Genomic DNA, 24,040 nt, shown 5'->3' with positions numbered 1-24,040 from the left:
GTCTTACCAGTGGCTGAGGTATTTGGCATGTGTTGTGAATTCCTATCAACTTGTGTGAGCAGTACCGTGTAGCTATGTCATGACCGTTAGCTTTTGTGACCAGGCCCGTTGATAGCTCAAGAGTGAACATTATATGTGATATGAGATTGATATAGCTTTGGCTGTGTATTTGGCACTTAGAGTGCGAGATTCCTTAGTATCTGATAGTATTCCAAATGGTTCAATGGGTATATCGAAGATATGAAATGTTGAGAAATAGATAAGTATCAGTATAGGTATGTACGAAAACTATATAAGCATTGAAACTATGGAAGTTCTGAATTCATGGTTAATTCTGTGATTGAATATATGTTAACATTGTGATTAAATGTTTTGTAGTATGTTATGTTCATATTCTTAAATGGTAATTGACTGGTGAGTTTTGCTTATTATTTTCAGACCAGCTTACTAAGCTTTATAGCTTACATTGTTTATTTTTTTTGTGTTTTATAGTGAAATCAAAGGTAGCTCAAATTAGGGAATCGTCGGAGACCTCATCACACTATCAAGCTATCACTTTGGTACTTTGAATCTATGTTTTTGGATATATGGCATGTATAGGAATTTGGTCATTTTGGTATATGTTAGTAATGAATTTAGCCATTTGAGTTGGCTTGTAAATGTTAAGTTGTTTGATATCTATATAGCCAAGTGATTTGGCTTATTTTGGTTGATTTGGTTGTGCATATATATATGTGTAAATGGCTTTTATTATGCATATGGTAATTGCAATATAAATGCTTGTGGTGAATGGTAGTTTGTGATTTGGTAATTTGTGTATCATATGTTTGATAAATTGAGATTGGTATGCTTGTAGTTTTAGGTTCAATAATGTTTAATTGAAACTGACCATTAGGGTGATTTATGAATGTGAATTTGATATGAAAGTGTTTGACTTATTTTTACACTTGAGTTTCTTATGCTTGATGGTATGGAATTAACATGAATTAGGTTTGGTCATGCTTGGTTTGAATGCCTATTTATGCTTTGTGTTGTGCCAATTGGTTTGGTGTAGGTGCATGACAATTGGGTGAGCAAAATGGCTTAGTAAATAGCCTATTGTTTTCCACATGGGAAGAGACACGCGCGTGTCTCAGCTATGTGTGACACATGGTCTAGTGACAAGGTCTTGTGTCCCCTAATGTTGATTTAGAAATCAAGTCAGTATGCTCCACACGGCCTAGCACACGGGCGTGTGAGGCCATTTCAAAGGGCACATGAGCTGGTCACAAGGGTGTGTGATTGGTCGTGTGACCCAAGTCAGAGAGTTACATGGGTTCGAACATGGGCTGGGAAATGGCCACGTGATCCCATTTCGAATGTCCACACGACCTGTGACACGGATGTGTCTTTGGCCATGTAAGACACACGGCCAGGCCACACGGGCATATGTCCCCTGTATTTTGTAAAAAAAATTTTAGTGTTCCAAAATTTTCCTAAATTATCGATTTACTTGTAACACCCCTTACCCATGTCCGACGCCGGAACAGGGCACGAGGCATTACTGGACTTAAACATACACATTCATACAAAAATTGGGCCATAAAATCTCTTTTAATTCAAAACCTTTCAAATACATGCGTGTCGTCCCTTATTTGGGTCTACGAAGCCCAAAACATTCATCGAAATTGAATCGGGACAAAACCGAGAACTTTGAAAAGTTTCAGGAAAACTTAGAAAATTTTCCCATGAAACAGAGTCACACGCCCGTGTTGACATAGGGACACGCCCGTGTATGCCTTTGGCATGCCCGTGTCCTCAGGCCATGTAATTCTCTATTTATTATGTCAGCATGACATCGGACCACACGACTGGGCCACACACCCATGTCTCCAGGCCGTGCCCCTCACACGGTTGAGACACACGGTCGTGTCTCAGCCCGTATGGCCAACACTTAGGCTATTTTCTAAGCCTTCATGTTACCCATAATCTTTTACAACCTTATGCACAAAAAAGTCGCAAATCATGGCATCATTTTAGTGATTAAACACTCTTTATATAGACATATCCTTAACATTAACATGTCCTCTTACAAGTAATGCATCTACTCACGCAATACCAAGTCTAGATTCCTTATTTCACATTCATCAGACTTGTCATTTTGATGACCACTGTTACCATTATACTATGGTTACCAACTTATCCATTAAGCACTCATGTTCAATCATTATCACTGTAATATCCTGATTTTGGGCCTAGTCGGAATAGTGGTTTCGTGACCACAAAATCTGAGATAGAAATAATTATTTTATGATTATTTTAAGGTCTATGATATGATTGCATGATTGTGCGAAAATTTCGTGAAGAAATTTTATGCATAAAGTGCTTAAATTGAAATTAGGGACTAAATCGAAAAATTTGCAAAACTTGTATTCTAGAAGATTCTAGTATGAAATTGTTTTGAAATATTAATTAGGAGGTCATAAATAGAAATTTTACCAATTTCTAAGTCTATGGACAAAAATTGGACATGGATGGAATTTTTGGAAAGTTTAGTAGTAAGGGCATTTTGGTCATTTAGGGGTAAAATGAATTACAATACAAAATTAAAAGCCAATTTTGTTCATCTTCAACCCCATGGCCGAATATAGCAAGGAGAAACCATGGCTAGGGTTTTTCAAGCTTCCAAGCTCGATTGTAAGTTCGTTCTAGCGTCATTTTTAATGATTTTTACGTTTTTAGAGTTCCGGTAGCTCGATTTAGCTTATGCTAGCAATAATTTAACCTAGGGTTTATATTTGGAAAAATACCCATAGGTGAAATTTGTGTATTTTGGTGTTTTATGATAGAATATGAGGTTTTAAATCATGTTAGACAACTTGTGCTACTCGATTTTAAGTGAAAACGAGCAAAAGGGCTTAATCGGTAAAAATACCTAATAGTCATAAGTACATGTTAGAGTGCGAATTTGATGTTACCATAGAAGGGAAAAATGATCAGCATGTCATAAAACATAAGAAAATAGGCTGAAGTTTAATTTACGAGCTTTGGGGCAAAAGCAGAAATATGCAAAAGTTTAGGGGCAAAATTGTAAATTTTTTAAAATATGATTTTGGGTCAATTTGAAAAATGTGAGTCCTAATTAGACTATATTTTAAATGATAGAGCAAGGAAAACTAAAATTCGGGCTAAAATGGGGAAAATACCAAGTTGTGGACGAAATGGTAAAAGTAGCCATTTTCGCATACGAGGTAAGTTCATGTGTAAATAATGTAGCATAATTGTTATTTTTAAGTTATTTATGTTAATTATATGATATGCTGATTTTTTTATCGTGAAATATTATGCTTTGTGGTTAATGTTGAGTAATATGCAAATTATGTTTACTACTTGATAAATATGAATTGCTACCGAGTATCGGTTACGATATTCCATGGAAGACGAAAAATGTGAGATCGAGGGAAAAAACCCGTTTGAACCTTAGGAATAGATTAGGATACAAGTGACATGTCACTAGGATGGTTGAGCATCCGAACTCGTTGAGTTGAGTCCGAGTTCACTTATGGATGCAAATGTCCGAACTCGTTGAGTTGAGTCCGAGTTCGAGAGATGTAAATAGGCATCCGAGCTCGTTGAGTTGAGTCTGAGTTCACTTATGGATGCGAACGCCCGAGCTCGTTGAGTTGAGTCCGAGTTCACTTATGGGCGGGTTACATGGTAGCTTGGCTACATATGTGGCACTTATGTGCAAACTTTCCATGTATCCGAATTATATTCCGATGTGTTCAACGGGTAAAGTTCTACTGAAATGGAGGAATACTCAAGATGAAAGGGACGTATTGGTAAGTGTTGTGAAATGGGTACTTTGAACAGCTATGTACTTAACCCTCAGGTCGAAAAATCGATATAACAACAATATGGTAAGATGATAAATGAAAATGTGATATGAATGTCTTGGTAATGATTATGCAAATGATGTTTTATGTTTGCTTATATGGTTATGTTACTTGCTATTTGCATATGAACTTATTTAGCATTTATGCTTACTCCCTCCTTTTCATTCCTTGTAGTTTTGACAAGCCAGCTCGGAAATCAGGACTGGTCGGAGGCTCGCTCACACTATCCGTATACCATCTTGGCAGAATGGCTTGTATATTTTGAGTATGGCATGTATAGCATTATAATAATTTTGTATATATAGTCTTATGATATGGTTATTGAGTGGTATGGAAATGCTTGGTAATGATTAGCCATTGGAATGGCTAATCATGATCATATTTGGTGTTATGTATGTCAAATTGCTAGCTAATCCATGGAAACCATGAAATAGGTAAAATTTACCATAAAATAGATTCAGACAGCAGTAGTGATGTGAATTTGAAAAATCACTAAAAATAGTAGAAATGAAATTAAAAAATGAATAAGTTATGGAATCGAAGCTTGATGAGTGTATTTTCATATGGAAGAAGCAAAACAGGTATATGAGCTATATTTTATAAGATGTTTAAATTTTTGTGAAACAGGGCCAGAGCGATTTCTGGATCCCCTGTTCTAAATTTGGAAATTCACCATAAATTTTACAAAGATAATTAGAAGTCATGCTTTATATTTACAGATTCCTTATTGAGTCTAGTTTTATTAGAGACAAACGGTATAGTCAGTGAAGCTCTGTACAGGGATATATCTATCCGTAACACACAGAGGTCAGAGTAGTCAAACCCCGAAATAGGGGAGACTTTAACTAATAATCTGTACTAATTGACCCAACCAAAAATTCTAGAAAAAAATTAGTAGATAGATATATGAGTCTAGTTTCAGGAAAAATTTACGGAATTGGATTTTGAGTTTTGGAACTCGAGATAAGATTTTCAAAGCGACTGTGATGCAGTTAGCTAGCTTGTCTGGAAATTTTAAAATGAATTGTATGAGCTGTTTAAGTAATGAATTAAGTCTGTTAACACCTCGTGTTCGACTCAGGAATGGTCTCGGGCACGGGGCGTTACATTTGGTGGTATCAGAGCAGGTTTAGTCGGTTCTTGGACTAACCTAGCATGTGTAAAAGTTTAGCTATATATGCCACTGATCTGTGATAGTGTGATGTCTTCCGACGTGTATGAGTACCGTCTTATTTAGACAGGGTACTCTCCAACGGAGCTGTGCCGACCATGTTCAATGTTATGTGAAGGTATTTGAGTAAAATTATGATTATGATAAATCTCGGTTCAGAAAAATATGAATAAAGGTTTATGATACATATGTGATAAATATTCATATTTGCTTAATGCTCATATGATGTAGTGTATGTGGCTTACTTGATAAGATGAATGGAATAAATAGAAAGCAGTAGAGGTATGAATAAAGGTCATAATATTATGATACGAATGAAAATGTCCTTGTCTTGATTTGGATGTCGAATGTTGATGAATGCTAATCATATATAATTTTTATGAGATAAAGGATTATAATGAAATGAACTTATCTATGTTAAATTGTTGGACTGAATTATATGATTGTAATGATATGTACATGATGATGCACGAAAAGAAAGTTGTAATTGTGGTGCAAATATCTATGTTTGTTTGGCCTTATATGATGTCATGAGCATGACTTAATTTAATTAAATGAATGGATAAGTAAAGCTATCTAGAAAACATAGAATGTATGCATAAGTATATTGTCTAAATGGGACAATAGGAAAATTGGTGTAAGCCAACATGAATGAATAACATGATTTTGATGATGTTGCTATGATGATGGAAGTTGTGTCATATGTGTATGTATAAGAAAGTCGAGTGAGAGGTCCTACAACCCCTCCCCCTTACCGAAGTGGTACTTATAATGGAATTTCATGAGATTTGTATTGAATAAGTTTCCGGTTGAGAACCCAAAGAGTATAGTGATAGAATAATTATAAGTATGATCAGAGATTGAAAATGAGCTGATAAGTAAAATCAGAGCCAGTAAAGTATCGGATTGATATAAAGATTATTGGAATTATGCACTATCCCAGTTAGAGAAGGAAATTCTCTTTGGTAAATCGAATTACTCAGGTGCAAGGTCGAGAAAAGTGTAAATCAAAATTTATTCAGAACTGACCTTCTTTAGTGAATGGTTTAATATGAAATTTGTGATGGCAGAACTAGTTGGGGAAATGATAATTGAAATGTGAACTATCTGAGTGTGACAGTTTTGACTGGACAGATTTAGCAGTCTCTTTTGAGATGTTCTATGTGTTTACCCGTTCTCAGAAATATTTCTATGGCTATTGATCTTCTGAAGAAATTCTTGATATATGGGAATGCCTTCTAATTCTGGTGTTGGATGAAAGCATTGGTAGTTTGACTGGTTTATAATTTATATTGCTCTATTTCATCGGGTATTCTATTTCATTTCGTCTGATAAGAATTGATGAGAGAATACGTATGATATTATGATTCTGTTTCTTCTACTTGATGCTTCATCTGATATATATGTATGGGAAGATATATTGATCTTGTTATATTTGATTTCAGTGGGTTTAAATGATGTTTTCTTCTGGACTTTCTTTCTTTGAAGAATTATCGGGGTATTCCGTATTTTCACTATGAGTTTGGTTTTCGATTCTCCGGTATAGTATCGTATCTTGGGTTTCTTTATCCTGGATCTCTTTATTCTGGATTTCTTTATTCCGGGTTTCTCTATCTTAGATTTCTTTATTCGGTTTTCTTGTTATCTTTGTTCCATAATTTGTCAATTACGACTCATGTTCGAAGTGGGTTCTTCAGCCCGTGATAATCATGTAAAATATGACTATACTTCTAATTTGATCTTAGTAATGTGGTGATTTTAGTATTGGGATTTTTTCTAATTTCTGTGTAAGGATTTGACATCAGTAAAGGCATAGGTGATAAAAGCGCGAGTTTCAGTCGGTATGGTAAATTATTTATTTGAAAGATTTCATGTGACAATTATGTCAGGATTATTTTTCACAAGTCTGATAATAGAATTTTATTTTGTACGAATAAAAGAGTAAATAGTTTGAACGAGAAGTGTATATTTATTAGAAAAGAGTTGGATATTAGTTTAAGTCACTACGAATGATAAGGTTTCCATCTTGTGAAAGCTGAAAAGTTTATTACATGTTGACAGAGTTTGGATAGATGAGAATATTGGTAACCGAAGCGTCTGAACTAGACTAGTCTACATTGAGCAAAGACTTCCTGACTTTCAGTAATGTACTGTTGTATGAATTGTGATGTGTTTCAAGACAGTGAGGAGAGCATTCGATGTTACATAAAATTGGAGTTGTTAAAGGGGTTAAAGCCGAGCATTGGAATCTATCAAAATTATCCTTGTCAGTGTTGACATTGGGATGGAAATGAGAAAGATTATTCTTGAGGCCATATCAGAATTAATTCCATAGCAGAAAGAGGAAAATGTGATGTATCCTATTGTTAAATGTTTAGCGAGATCTATAAATCATATCTGTATTGAATGAATTCCTACTCATCAGATTCATGGAATTTTAGGTCTCTTTGATTGTTGGATTTCTTAGAATTCCGGTCTCCATTAATCAAGTTAAGATCCGAGTTTTATGTCATGATATCATGGGAAACTGAGAAGGGTTGAAAATTTAAGAACAGTTGAGAGTTGAGACTGTAAGCTTTCAGATCATATGAGAAATTAAAGAGATGTATTGGAGGTACAGTCTAAGTGAAAGTTCTTTGGCACCGAATATGAGATTAAAAGTGAAGACCACTTTTCTAGTAAGAATTTCGGGGACAAAAATCCCTAAAGGGGGGAGAGTTGTAATATCCTGATTTTGGGCCTAGTCGGAATAGTGGTTCCGTGACCACAAAATCCGAGATAGAAATAATTATTTTATGATTATTTTAAGGTCTATGATATGATTGCATGATTGTGCGAAAATTTCGTGAAAGAAATTTTATGCATAAAGTGCTTAAATTGAAATTAGGGACTAAATCGAAAAATTTGCAAAACTTGTATTCTAGAAGTTTCTAGTTTGAAATTGTTTTGAAATATTAATTAGGAGGTCTTAAATAGCAATTTTACCAATTTCTAAGTCTATGGACAAAAATTGGACATGGATGGAATTTTTGGAAAGTTTAGTAGTAAGGGCATTTTGGTCATTTAGGGGTAAAATGAATTAAAATACTAAATTAAAAGCCAATTTTGCTCATCTTCAACCCCATGGCCGATTATAGCAAGGAGAAACCATGGCTAGGGTTTTTCAAGCTTCCAAGCTCGATTGTAAGTCCGTTCTAGCCTCGTTTTTCATGATTTTTACGTTTTTAGAGTTCCGGTAGCTCGATTTAGCTTATGCTAGCAATAATTTAACCTAGGGTTTATATTTGGAAAAATAACCATAGGTGAAATTTGTGTATTTTGGTGTTTTATGATAGAATATGAGGTTTTAAATTATGTTAGACAACTTGTGCTACTCGATTTTAAGTGAAAACGAGCAAAAGGGCTTAATCGGTAAAAATACCTAATAGTCATAAGTACATGTTAGAGTGCGAATTTGATGTTGTCATAGAAGGGAAAAATGATCAGCATGTCATAAAACATAAGAAAATAGGCTGAATTTTAATATACGAGCTTTGGGGCAAAAGTGTAAATATGCAAAAGTTTAGGGGCAAAATTGTAAATTTTTCAAAATATGATTTTGGGTCAATTTGAATAATGTGATTCCTAATTAGACTATATTTTAAAAGATAGAGCAAGGAAAACTAAAATTCGGGCTAAAATGGGGAAAATACCAAGTTGTGGACGAAATGGTAAAAGTAGCCATTTTCGCATACGAGGTAAGTTCATGTGTAAATAATGTAGCATAATTGTTATTTTTAAGTTATTTATGTTAATTATATGATATGCTGATTTTTTTATCGTGAAATATTATGCTTTGTGGTTAATGTTGAGTAATATGCAAATTATGTTTACTACTTGATAAATATGAATTGCTACCGAGTATCGGTTCCGATATTCCATGGAAGACGAAAAATGTGAGATCGAGGGAAAAAGCCCGTTTGAACCTTAGGAATAGATTAGGATACAAGTGACATGTCACTAGGATGGTTGAGCATTCGAACTCGTTGAGTTGAGTCCGAGTTCGAGAGATGTAACTAGGCATCCGAGCTCGTTGAGTTGAGTCCGAGTTCACTTATGGATGCGAACGCCTGAGCTCGTTGAGTTGAGTCCGAGTTCACTTATGGGCGGGTTACATGGTAGCTTGGCTACATATGTGGCACTTATGTGCAAACTTTCCATGTATCCGAATTATATTCCGATGTGTTCAACGGGTAAAGTTCTACTGAAATGGAGGAATACTCAAGATGAAAGGGACGTATTGGTAAGTGTTGTGAAATGGGTACTTTGAACAGGTATGTACTTAACCCTCAGGTTGAAAAATCGATATAACAACAATATGGTAAGATGATAAATGAAAATGTGATATGAATGTCTTGGTGATGATTATGCAAATGATGTTTTATGTTTGCTTATATGGTTATGTTACTTGCTATTTTCATGTGAACTTATTAAGCATTTATGCTTACTCCCTCCTTTTCATTCCTTGTAGTTTTGACAAGCCAGCTCGGAAATCGGGAACGGTCGGAGGCTCGCTCACACTATCCGTATACCATCTTGGCATAATGGCTTGTATATTTTGAGTATGGCATGTATAGCATTATAATAATTTTGTATATATAGTCTTATGATATGGTTATTGAGTGGTATGGAAATGCTTGGTAATGATTAGCCATTGGAATGGCTAATCATGATCATATTTGGTGTTATGTATGTCAAATTGCTAGCTAATCTATGGAAACCATGAAATAGGTAAATTTTACCATAAAATAGATTCAGATAGCAGTAGTGACGTGAATTTGAAAAAATCACTAAAAATAGTAGAAATGGAATTAAAAAATGAATAAGTTATGGAATTTAATCTTGATGAGTCTATTTTCATATGGAAGAAGTAAAACAGGTATATGAGCTATATTTTATGAGATGTTTAAATTTTTGTGAAACAGGGCAGAGCAATTTCTGGATCCCCTGTTCTGATTTTGGAAATTCACCATAAATTTTACAAAGATAATTAGAAGTCATGCTTTATATTTACAGATTCCTTATTGAGTCTAGTTTTATTAGAGACAAACGACATAGTCATTGAAGCTCTCTACAGGGAGATATCTGATTCGTAACACACAGAAGTCAGAGTAGTCAAACCCTAAAATAGAGGAGACTTTAACTAATAAAATGTACTAATTGGCCCAACCAAAAATTCTAGAAAAAAATTAGTAGATAGATATATGAGTCTAGCTTCAGGAAAAATTTACGAAATTGGATTTTGAGTTTTGGAACTCGAGATAATATTTTTAAAGCGACTGTGATTCAGTTAGCCAGCTTGTCTTGAAATTTTAAAATGAATTGTATGAGCTGTTTAAGTAATGAATTAAGTCCGTTAACACCTCGTGTTCGACTCCGGCAACGGTCTCGGGTACGGGGCGTTACAATCACGTTGTGTTTATAATGTGCAATTACTACATGACTATGACCACCTCAATTGTTCATAGAGCATACATCCAACACACATGTCATATTACTAACCATGCATGTCAAGCAAACATAATCGCATTATAAACATTAGACATGACATGAATAGTTAGGCTTAGAAACCATAAACAATATGAGCCACATCTCATAGCCATATACATATAACTCAATATAAGCCAACACATTTGGACAAAGCAAAATAATACATGTCAATCAACTAGATTTCTATACATGCCACTCACTTGAAATTTCTAATATATACTTCATTATTCCAAAAGTAGCGACTTGATAGTGTCATGCTGCCTCCGACGATCTCCAACCCGGAGCTAACCTGAAAACACTAAAGGGAAAGAAAGGAAGGGAGTAAGCTTTATAGCTTAGTAAGACCGTATGAAAATAATAAGCAATTTATCAACTTACTTCTCATGGTAATACAACCCTATTTGCATTTTTACTCATGTTCCAGTCAAGCTATTTTCTCTAGTCACAGTCACTAAATTATTTATATCTGGAGCTACAGAACACCAAATTAAGTTTTGCTAATTTTTCTTGAAACTAGACTCACATATCTTCTTACCATAAAATATTTAGAACTTTTGGTTTGCCAATTAGTACAGTTTATACCTTAAAGTTACCCCTTTTTCGTTGTCTGACAGTTCTGACCCCTTTTCACTAAAAATTAATTATCTCATAATACAAGAATCGAATGATGTTCCCTTCTATTTATATTGAAAATAGACTCATTAAGAATTCTAAGAATATAAATTATAGCCCATAAATATTTTTGTACAATTTTAAATGATTTTCTCAAATCATAATAGGTGATTTTGAAGTCATTCTGACTGTGTCTCACAACAATTTAAATATTTCATAATATGAAACTCTTTTGCTTACACCGTTTCTTCTATGTGAAACTAGACTCATAGGGATTTAATTTCATATTTTATTCAGCCTTTAACTCAATTTCCACAATTGTTGGTGGATTTTCAAAGTCGGACTATGGCTGCTGTCCAAAACTATTTATTGTAAATTAACGATACTAAGTTTATCACACCATATTAATTCATTTTCACCACACTGGTAAGGTTACATATTCATACATCATAAGTATACACCTATAATCACAAGGTCATCACAAATTCATTCTCATAGGCATGAATTACCTATTTATATCTTCACCAAATGTGTATTATAAACTGAAATCATTTCTCATAAGCTTGGCATACATACCTGTGTTACTCAACATGCTTATATTCATTCCTTACTACTCATATAACATGAATTGAATTCACATCCCATCAAATTCATGTAAGTACTTGTACCACTCACAATATGGTCATAACCTTTCTCATTTAGCTTAAACCGTAACTTTCACCGTTGAACTATTCGGAAAGCTATCGGATATTCACTAAGCCTCAAACATAGGGTATAATGATGATGCCATGTCCTAGACATGGTCTTACACTAGCTCTCATATATCCATGCTGATGCCATGTCCCAGGCATGGTCTTACACTGACACATCTCATAGCCGATGCATGTCCCAGACATGTCTTACACTGGCTTACATCTCGAGGCCGATGCATGTCCCAGACATGTCGTACACTAGCTCTCGTCTCAATGCCGATGCCATGTCCAAGACATGTTCTTACACTGGCTCTCATAATGTGGCCGATGCATGTCCCAGACATGTCTTACACTAGCACACAAATAACCCGAATGTCACGGCATGTACATCCAAATTGTTTCTTAAGGTTCAATGGGAATTATACTATATCAATATTCATCAAACATAATCATTTACACAACCAAGCAATTCATGCTATATCGATTTAAACACATATAATAACAATGTAGTTCTATTATTTACATACAACTTACTCATTTCAATGGAATATCATATTCCATCAAATCTCCAAGCATTCAATCAACACATAAATGTTATTTACATTTGACATCACTTTCTCATAAACAATATCATCAACATAAACTTTAATACAATCATGAGAAGATAGATTTTCAATTATAATAACAATGGCATAAATATCATCCTCATTTAATCACACAGACTTACCTCAAATACAATTTCGGCTAATTATTCTCTTTTTGTCCTTAACCACGCACTTTCTCGATTTAAGCCCAAATCTCGATTTTCTTGATCTAACATGATGAAATTCACTCATTTAATCACTAAATAAAGTTTGACAATCAAAATTCACATTTTTGGCAAAATGACCATTTTGCCCCTAGACTTTCACAAAATGACCATTTTACCCTTAGGCATGGAATTCAATTTTTATCAAATTTCCTTATTATCCAAGCCTAACCGACCAATTATTACTCTTATGACAACCCAAAATTTCCACTATTTCACACAATTACAACCTATTTTATAACTTTTACAAAATGGCCTTTTAGGTGTTTTCCATGAAAATCCTTTCACAAAAGTTGTTTATTACACAACCAAGACTCATATTCTTCCATAAATTTTAGTTAAAAACACACATTATTTCATGGAAAAACCCTAAACTCTCAACCATTTTTCAAAATAGTCCCCTCAATAGCTAGATTAAGCTTTAGGGGTCCCAAAAATGTAAAAATCATCAAGAAAAGTGATCAAAATCACTTACTTGCAAGAGGATAACCTAGATGAAATTTTAAAGCTTCAAAAATCCCCTCTTTGCTGTTATTTTTGGTGGATAAAGGGATGAGAAGAAGATGATATCATTCCCTCTTTATTTTATTTTCTTTTTAGTCAAATAAGCCACCAAATTCCACCTAACTTTAAAATTTGTCTTATCTTTGTCTCTATGGCTGGACAACCTATATTTAAGGATCTATTTGCACTTTAAAGACCTCAAATTATGGTTCTCTAGCTATTTAACACATTTGGGTAGTAAAACATAACTTTTTCCCTTTATGCGATTTAGTCCTTTTTCGTGATTAAGCTCACAAACGTTAAAATTAATTCACCAAATTTTTCATGCATCTATATAATCATGCTATAACGCATAAAATAAAATTAAAAATAATTTCTCCAGCCCCTGAATAGTGGTTCCAAAACCACTGTTCCGATTAGGCCCAAAATCGGGCTGTTACGTTACTTCCGGACCACTCCTAAAGCATGTTTTGGGCCTCGTAGGCTCGTATTAGGGACTTGATGAATGATTGTGAATGAAATGTATTTGAAATTTATAGTTGTATGATAAATGTATGTTTAATTGTATAATAAGTCTAGTAATACTCAATAACCCTATTTCTGGCGTTGAATACGGGTGAGGGGTGTTACAATGTAAATATCTTCCTTAAGTTCTCCATGCAAGAACGATGTTTTTACATCTAATTACTCAAGCTTCAAGTCATACTTGACCACAATACCAAGTGAGACTCATGTAACACCCCTTACCTATATTCGACGCTGGAATAGGGTATGAGTCATTACTGGACTTATCACACAAACAATCATACAATTCCGAGTGACAAATTTGTGTCCTAATTAAAACCATTTGAAATTAATCATAATGTCCCTAATACGAGCCTATGAGGCCCAAAACCTACTTTATGAGTAGTTCGGGACTAAACCAAGAGCTCAAGGAAATTTTAGAAAACTTAGAATTTTTTTCATGTTTTAAGGGCCATGTGCCCGTGTGAGATTTGGGGCACGCCCGTGTGGGTAGGCTGTGTAGTCACAGATGCCCATGTCCCTAACCCGTATAACTCTCTATTTGTCACCTAAGAGCAAATTGAAGTCAGACGGCCAAGATACACGCCCATGTGCTTAGGCCGTGCTCTTAATACTAAGTATTATGTTTTGCAACAATTTAGGTACAGGGGACACACGGCCGGATCACACGCCCATGGGGCTGACCATGTGTCACAAATGGCCTAGACACACACCCATGTATATACCTGGGTGGGCAAAAACAAGGCTATTTACCAAGCCATTTTGCCACCCTCACTTGCACACATCTACACAACATCACATGGCATAAATTCAAGCATGTAAGAGCAACCAAACGATCAAGACCATGACATGCCATTCTCATACCATTATTAATTATACTTAAACATCAACCTTTCCACATAATTTATGCAAATTTCCACATTCACAAATGACATTAATATAAATATACTCATCATCAACATTAGTCAACTTCCAAGGCTATATACAAAATGAACCATGAGTCATTATAACCCGACTCATATGGCCAAAAGACCGAGTCCCTATGTAACAGCCCAATTTAGGGCCAAAATAGAAAGTGGTTTCGAAACCACGAATCTGAGGTTGAAAATTTTATGACTACGTGTTTAATTTGATGTTTAGGACTAAATTGAAATAGGTGAAAAATGTGTGTTCTAGTTCATAAATTACTTGATTGAAATGGGGGTTTTAAATAGAGGTCCTTAAATGGAATTAGACCATTATACTTTATATGGACAAAAATGGGCATGAATAGGGAAAAATTTTAAAGAAAGGCCTTAAGGGTATTTGTGTCATTTGGTAATTAAAAGAAATAAAATGGGAAAAATAAGCCAAAATTTTGTCCATCCATCTTCTTCCTTGGCCAAACCTTGTATGTCCACCATAGCTAGGGTGTTTTCCAAGCTTTCAAGATCAATAGTAAGTGCATTCAAGCTCCGTTTTTATTGTTCTTTACATTTTTGAAATCCTTGTAGCTCGGTTTAACTATTTCTACCATTATTTCGAGTTAGGGTTTATGATTAAAAATTTACCCATGAATTATATGCATGTATTTTGATGTTTGATGGTAGAATATGAATGTTTGAAGTTAGGAGAATAATCTTTTCTAAGTGATTTTTAGCGAAAACGAGCAAAACGACATAATCGGTAAAAATACCTATTGCTCATAACTATGTGTTAGAGTGAGAATTTGATGTTTCCATAGAAGGGAAAAATGATCAGCATGTCATAAAACATTAAGAATAACGGCTGAAATTAAATTTCTGAGCCTAGGGGCAAAATCATAATTTTGTAAAAGTTAGGGGGCAAAAACGTAATTTTTCCATAATGTGATTTTTGGATTGGAATAGATAGTTTAAGTGTTAAATGAGCTAAATGTGTTGTTATAGATTAAGAAAGGCATGGAATCGACCTCAAACGGGGGAAGGAAAAGATTTTGGACAAAATTGCAAAATTTCTATATTTTGCATCGAGGTAAGTTTGTATGTAAATAATACATTATATTTATTTATGTTTTTATATTTCAACATATTTTATATATTTTAGCTGATTTTGAATCATAATCGACTATTGGAAGAATGGAAATAAGTAATAGAGAGAAAAATCCCAGTTGAACCTTCGGAAAGATTGGATAATAAAGATGGTCCGTAGCTAGGTCACATGTATGGTGCTGAGTGCACATCATGTGTACAAGAGAGCTACAAGGTACTGTATGGTAGCTAGGTCACATGTGTGATACGGGATGTATACCATGTAGACAAGAGAGTTACGGGAGAGGATAAGTGTAGCTAGGTCGCATGTGTGGTTCCAAGTGAAGGACACCATGTAGACAAGAGAGCTACGAGATAAACTAGCTAGGTCACATGGGTTGTACTAAGTGTTCACCATGTGTACAAGAGAGCCGAACTATATGAAATAGGATGGGTGGAGCTATGTCCTGAAACCACCAAGTATCGAGGATTGATTCGAAGTGTTCAACGGGATGATTTTATGTTGACATTGTAATCATGGACCTATACTTGTGATGTATGAAATGTGGTGAAAATGAATTTTGATATACATGTTAAAATGAGGTTAATACAAAGAAAGTGTGAAAGAGTAAATTAGCAATAAAACTATTTTGGACAGTTGCAGTAATGTGAGTTTGAAAAATCACCAAAAATAGTAGGAATTTAATTAGGGCTGAATGAGAAATGAAACTAAAGCTTAATGAGTCTATTTTCATGCAAAAGAAACAAAGCAAGTAAAGGAATCCTATATTTTGAGATATTTATATTTTTGTGAGACTTGTTCAGAATGACTACGTGATCCTCGTTCTGACTTTGAAAAATAATTAAAAATTGTACAAAAATAATTAATAAATATATTTTATATGCCTTATTGAGTCTAAATTTAAAGGAAACAAATTTTATGACTATGTGACTTTTCTACTGGGAGAAAATCAATTCGTAGTGAACAGAGGTCAGACCAGTCGGGTTGTATAACAGGGGAAACTTTAACTAATAAACTGTACTAATTGGCTTGACCAAAAATTCTGGAAAAATTTAGTAAGAATTAATATGAGTCTAGCTTCAAGAAAATTTTACGGATTTTAATTTCGAGTTTCGTAACTTGAGTTATGATTTATTCAGAAAACATGACGCAGGAGAGACAGGTTGACCAAATTGGAGTAAATAGTGAAATTAAAAATAGATAAACTTGAGTTATTTTGTAAATATATTAGATTACTTAATTATTATTTATATACTTACTTACTAAGCTATAAGCTTACTTTCTTTTCTCTCTTCTGTCTTATAATGTCATCCAGCAAGCACAAGAGTTAGATATCGTTGAAGTTCTGCCCGCACTATCAATACTTTTGGTATTAGAACTAAACATTTTGAATTATGGCGTGTATAGTAGGCTTAGTTGTTTTGTTGCATGTCATAATTTCCTAGGTATAAAATATTAGTTACAATATTTGACAGATTATTTTGTACAAAGCCATTGAAATTGGCTAATATTGTTAAAGGCATATGTTATAATGATTCATGATCTAATTGAATGCCATATTTTTGTCTCGGATTTATTTAATGGTATGTATTATGATCTGGCAATACCTTGTACCCTGTTCCGGCGTCGGATAGAGTAAGGGGTGTTACACCCTATACATGCCATAAACTCAAAATGCTTGAATTCATTTATACCCAAAATGATAGCTTGATAGTGTGATAGGATCTCCGGTGATCTCTAACCTGAGCTAGCTTAATAACCCTATAAAAAATAGAAAAATAAGGGGGTAAGCTATATAGCTTAGTAAGTTCGTATGAAAATAATAATCAACTCTTACCAATCTTTTATCAAGTGCAACAATTTAAACATAAGATAATACAAATTGCTATGAATCTCACAGTTATAATTTTACTAAGTCACAAGGTTTACTCTATCAACTTATAAGCATAATTTAACATATTTTTGCATTAGTCTAACAACCGTAATCTCTCTTTTGTAACATATTACAGCAATTAACAAATCATTTCAACCCTTATAGTAAACATGCACATTAATTATATGTACTCATATTTCTAAACATATATCTTAATATCTTTCAATTGCCTAAACTTTTATCTTCCCTTACTTTCATAACCATTTTTAATAGGAAATTATGCCAATATTTCCTTTTTCTCATATCTGATAAATCAAAATTAAAGTGAATAAAACATGCTATATCATAACTCAATTTGGCCTGAAAGCCAATCACATGATCTTCAACCAAATTTACCATGAATTTCATACATCACAAGTATAGACCAATAATCACACGATTTTCAAAAAATCGTTCTCGTGTAAATAATGAACTCACAATTTTATGAAGTCAATGATTATAAACTTTACGTACATATGGAAACACAAAAATTTACACACTTTTTCATACCCTTTTTAACTTAAATTCATGCGAATTTGATTAAATTCTTGTCGAAAAATAATTAATTTTTATAAAATAATTAAAGTGCACTTAAAATATGAACATGTTAAATTTTAGTTAATTTCATAATTTTTTTTGATTAATTTTGGATATTTTCAACAGATTTGCACAAAGGGCGAAAAATGGCTCGGCAAACACTTCTAGAAGCACAAAACTGAAAAGCAATTTGAAGTATCAAGGCAAACTAAATTTTAGCCTAAGATGGTCCAAAATCATATGTATTTATTCATAATATAATTAATTTTAATTCATATCCAATTTAATTTGGGTTAATAAATTATGATTAATTAATTATGAAAAAGTGGTCCAATTGAACCGAACCGGCCAAGGAAAAGACAGCCCAAAACCGTCCAAGTGTTGACCCAATTCAACTCATTAGCTGATTATTTAAGCTGCAAAGAAGCCCTTGAAACTTTTTCAAATTGCATTTAAACCCCCTCCGCATTTGGTTGCTTTGTAGATTTGTCCCATGCCATTTTTAGCAAAGTAGAAGCCATCAACTTTGCCACATAGGAGGCCGGCCAAGGGGTGGCTCTTTGGCTGCTATTTTTAGCAAATTTTAGCTTCCACATTCAGCTATAAAAACCCCCTTGGCTGATTATTCAAGACATCCCTCATTCACATATCTTCTCTCACAATTCTTCTCTTTTGTTTCACTTTTTCTCTCAATTTCCCATTCAAAGTTCCTTGCTCTGTTGTCGATTTATCCTCTTGAGAAATGGATCTTCTTCAGCCATTTTGGAGCAGAAATTGAGTGTTCATAGTAGCCTTGATCAGCGAGGGCAACAAAGAAGGAAGAACGGAGAAACCTAGTCAAGCCACGGAAAAACACCGGATTTGATTCTTGTTCCCTATCTCTTAAATGTTGCTATTTTTGTGGTGAACGTATCTATGAATATTTATGTTGTTGGAATGGTTAATTTAATTATCTTAGCTTGAATTTAATTCATGTTGGGTTGATTGCATTTCATTTGCTAAAATTGTTAAAATTGTGTTTATGTTGTTATCGGCCTCAGTAAAATGTTTGATTAAGTAAAATCATGCTTAAGTTATTCTTGCATTATAATTGTGAGGGAACTAATGCATTAATTATTTAAACAGATTGAAATTGTAATTAATTGACACAATACTTAATCAATGCATATTTATTCTTTTAAGGTAGCTGAAGGTTAAATTAGTATTGTATCTGGCAATACATTTGCCTTGCATAACTTGCAAGATTATTGTGATTAAACTGTTTCAAGATAACGATACCTTGTTACCTCATATTCTTTTATGTGCTTATTATATTTAATTAATCGTTTGAATTGACATAGGAATATGCAAGAGATTAGTTCAATTTAATAAGTATGTATGTGCAATAACATGTTTGCTTAGTAGAATTTGTTTAATCAATTGAATTAACATAGGGATATGTTAACAGATGAATGGCTTTGTGTAGGTGAGTATGTTCATAAGTTAGCAAATTGCCGAGTTGCCTTGAATTTATTCATAACAACATAAACATGAGTTTATTAATTCTAAGTTAAAGAAATATAATTAATCCAACACAATTATGTCATCTTGATTAAATCATATTTTGAAATCGTGCATTAGAACTTTTATTTTTATTTAGTTTAAAATCTTATTTTTTAATCACCGATTTAAAAACAAAATATTTTTCCTCTCCAAAGTGTTTTAAGAAGCATTCATAAATAATCTTTTCACAGTCCCTGTGGGTACGATAACTTGACATTTACTTGTCACTTTATTACTTGTTGCGATTGTGTAAATTGCACATTTTCGTCATTCCAAGTTTTTGGCGCCGTTGCTGAGGACTATTTTAAAAAGTTATTATTTGTGAATTCGTTAGTTTTGCATTTTGGTTTAATTTTCAATTTAATTTTTAACTTAGTTAATTTTTCTGTGATTATTTCAGGTGTTTATGAGTATTGACTGAATTATTAACCTACTCCCTGTAGACCCTGAGATTGAAAGAACTTTTCGACAGCGAAGAAGACAAGCAAGTCAGAGAAGGACCGAAGAGATGAACTTTAAAAATCCGAATCAAGGAAATTGAGCAAACTGTGCTCAAAATCCTATCCTTATTGCTGATGATAGGGATAGAGCTTTAAGACAGTATGTCGTGCCAATGTTTCATGATTTTAATCTGGGTATTAGGAGACTTGAAATTAAGGCACAAAAGTTCGAGCTGAAGCTAGTTATGTTCCAAATGCTTCAGACTGTGGGCCAATTTAGTGAAATGCCTATCGTAGATCCTCATCTACACTTAAGACTGTGTATGGAGGTTAGTGATTCTTTCAAGTTAGCCAGAGTACTCGAAGATGCACTACGATTAAAGCTTTTCCCATATTCACTAAGGGACAGAGCCCGAACCTGGTTGAACTCATTGCGACCAAATTCAATTTCCACATGGAAAGAGTTAGCAGAAATATTCCTCATGAAGTATTTTTCGCCTAGCAAGAGTGCTAATTTGAGGAACGAGATCATTGCTTTCCAACAAATGGATGATGAGTCCTTGTATGAGGCATGGGAAAGGTACAAAGAATTATTACGGAAGTTCCCTCATCATAGAATACCACATTGCATTCAACTTGAGACATTTTATAATGGTCTCAATGCTCACACGATGATGGTAGTGGACACTTCTGCTAATGGTGCTTTCCTTTCTAAGTCTTATAACGAGGCTTATGAAATTATTCAGAGGATTGCTAGCAACAACTATCAATGGCCAACCAATCGAGTAGCATCAGGAAGACGAGTTGCTGTAATACATGAAGTAGATGCTCTCACTTCACTTGTATCTCAGGTATCCTCAATATCCTCAATGCTACCACTAATGGGTGTAATAGTTTTACAGCACAACCACTTAATCAATTTGAAAATGTAACCTGTGTTTATTATGGGGAAGGAAATTTGTTCGAAGAATGTCCATCGAAACCAGAATTTTTGTATTACACAGGTAACCAAAACCAAAATCAAAGAAGACAACGACTACAATCCAATTTCTATAACCCATCATGGCGAAATCACCCCAATTTTTCTTAGAGTAACCAAGGGGCTAGAACCAGTAACACTTACACCCAACCTAGACCAACCCAGCCGCCTAGTTTCCTCCAACAAGTTCAGAAACTAGCTCAAGCTGAATCATCCAATAGCTTAGAGAATTTATTGAAGGTATACATGGCGAAAAATGATGTCACTCTAAGGAATTTGGAGAATCAAGTGGGCCATCTTGCTAGTGAACTTAGGAACCAACATAAGGTGCTTTACCTAGTGATACGAAGAATCCAAGGAATCTAGGGAAGGAGCATTGCAAAGCGTTGACATTGAGGAGTGGAAAGACAGTAGAGTCTAACACCATTGAAGCTGAAAAGGAGCAAGCTGATGCTCAAGATTCAGAGAAAGTTCAATTGAGTGTTGAAATACCAATTTCACAAGACCCAGAATCTACAAAACCCAATAAGGTAATTTCAGAACCAGCTAATTCTGATAAACTAATAACTACGTTAGATGCACAATTGCCACAAAAGACGAATCAACCAGTTCCAGTAAAGAAACCTCCACCACCCTACCCTCAAAGACTTCATAAGCAGAAGCAGGAAATTCAATTCAAGAAGTTCCTAGATGTACTCAAGCAACTTCATATCAACATCCTGTTGGTTGAAGCACTTGAGTAAATATCGAATTATGTCAAATTCATTAAGGATATCCTATCTAAAAAATGAAGACTTGGAAAATTTGAGATGGTAGCCCTAACAAAGGAATGCAACACATATCTTCAAGATAAACTACCCCCAAAGTTGAAGGATCCTGGATGTTTTACCATCCCTTGCAACATTGGAGTAACATATTATGGTAAGGCACTACGTGACTTGGGTGCAAGTATCAACTTGATGCCCCTGTCAATATTTAGGAAGTTGGGGATAGGTGAAGTTAGACCAACTACGGTTACACTTCAATTAGCGACTTGATCCTTAGCACATCCAGAAGGAAAATCGAGGATGTATTGGTACGTGTAGATAAATTTATCTTCCCTACTGATTTTGTTATTCTAGACTTCGAAGTAGACAAAGAAGTGCCAATTATCTTAGGAAGACTGTTTTTGGCAACCGGAAGGACCCTTATTGATGTGCAGAAGGGCAAGCTTACTATGCATGTTCAGGATGATCAGGTAACATTTAACGTTTTTAAGTCTATGCGATTTCTTGACACAATTGATGATTTTTCTGCAGTATCCGGTTTAGAGGATTTAATAGTGGAGAAGGAGCTCAACTATGTTGAGGATCCATTGGAATAAATTTTGACATCAGATCTTCCGAATGATGAAGAGGAGAATGAATACTTAGCGTTGTTAGAAGCTAATCAAAAGGGATTTAATCCACAATCTCATTTTGAATCTTTGGAATTAGAGAAAAGGGATTATGGCCAACCAAAAGCGTCAATCGAGGAGCCACCTAAAATAAAACTCAATGTACTACCTTCATATTTAAAATATGTTTATTTAGATAACGCTTCTACTTTACCTGTGATTGTTTCAACAGAATTAACTAGGGAGTAAGAAGAGAAACTTATCCTGGTGTATAAACAATTCAAGAAGGCTATCGGATGGACCACAGCCTATATTCATGAAATTAGTCCATCTGTATGCATGCACAAGATTATCCTTGAAGGTGGCAAAAAAGGGATGATTGATGGACAATGAAGACTGAACCCCATCATGATGGATGCTGTCAAGAAAGAAATCATCAAGTTGTTAGATGGAGGTATAATCTACCCCATCTCAAACAGTTCATGGGTAAGTCTGGTCTAGTGCATGCCAAAGAAAGAAGGTATCACGGTCACTGAAAACGTGAATAACAAGTTGATACCGACTAGAACGATTACGAGATGGAGGATTTGCACTGATTACTGGAAGCTGAACAAGGCAACTAGGAAAGATCACTTTCCTTTGTCGTTTTTGGACCAGATGCTGGATAGACTCACAGGGCGAGACTATTACTATTTTCTCGATGGATACTTAGGGTATAATCAAATTACAGTAGCATCGAAAGATCAGCACAAGCAACATTCACCTGCCCGTACGGTACATTTGCATTTAGGCGCATGCCATTTGGTTTATGTAATGCACCTGCTACATTTCAAAGATGTATGATGTCTATTTTTACTGACATAGCTGAGAAGTATTTGGAAGTTTTTATGGATGATTTTTCAGTATTCGGAGATACATATGATGATTGCCTAGCCAATCTAGCCAAGGTACTAAGGTGATACGAAGAAACAAACGTAGTACTCAATTGGGAAAAGGGCCATTTCATGGTACGAGAAGGGATTGTTCTAGGGCATCGGATAACAAGACATGGAATAGAGGTTGGTAAAGCAAAGGTAGATGTTATTGAGAAACTCCCACCTCCAACATCTGTAAATGATGTTAGGAGCTTTTTGGGCCACGCCGGTTTCTATCGAAGATTTATCAAGGACTTTTCCAAAATTACTAAACCCTTATAGAAGGACGAAATGTTCAAATTTGATGAGGAATGCTTAGAGGCTTTCAAAAATTTGAAGATTTGGTTAGTTACGACACCCATAATCGTCACACCAGACTAGGATTTGCCATTCAAATTGATGTGTGACACAAGTGACTTTGCGATAGGAGCTGTCATGGGCCAGTGAAGGAACAAAGTTTTTCATCCAATCTACTATGCGAGTCAGTCTCTAACAGGAGCTCAACTGAATCATACAATAATAGAGAAAGAGTTACTTGCTATTGCATTTGCTTTTGACAAGTTTCGATCTTATCTTATAGGTACCAAAATAACTGTCTATACGGGCCACTCGACG

At 34.5% G+C, this 24,040-nt stretch overlaps 1 non-coding gene across 1 annotated transcript; it reads right to left on the bottom strand.

Annotated features, from left to right (window-relative positions):
- Positions 1-20,669: 20,669 nt before the first annotated feature.
- On the bottom strand, positions 20,670-20,776 carry LOC121205571 (small nucleolar RNA R71). The gene has a single exon (XR_005900647.1). It is a non-coding gene; the product is annotated as a small nucleolar RNA R71 (small nucleolar RNA).
- Between the last annotated feature and the right edge of the window lie 3,264 nt (positions 20,777-24,040).

Source organism: Gossypium hirsutum, chromosome A08, assembly GCF_007990345.1.
Source record: "Gossypium hirsutum isolate 1008001.06 chromosome A08, Gossypium_hirsutum_v2.1, whole genome shotgun sequence".
In the NCBI taxonomy this organism is placed as follows: domain Eukaryota; kingdom Viridiplantae; phylum Streptophyta; class Magnoliopsida; order Malvales; family Malvaceae; genus Gossypium; species Gossypium hirsutum.
This window is presented reverse-complemented; position numbering and strand designations above follow the sequence as displayed.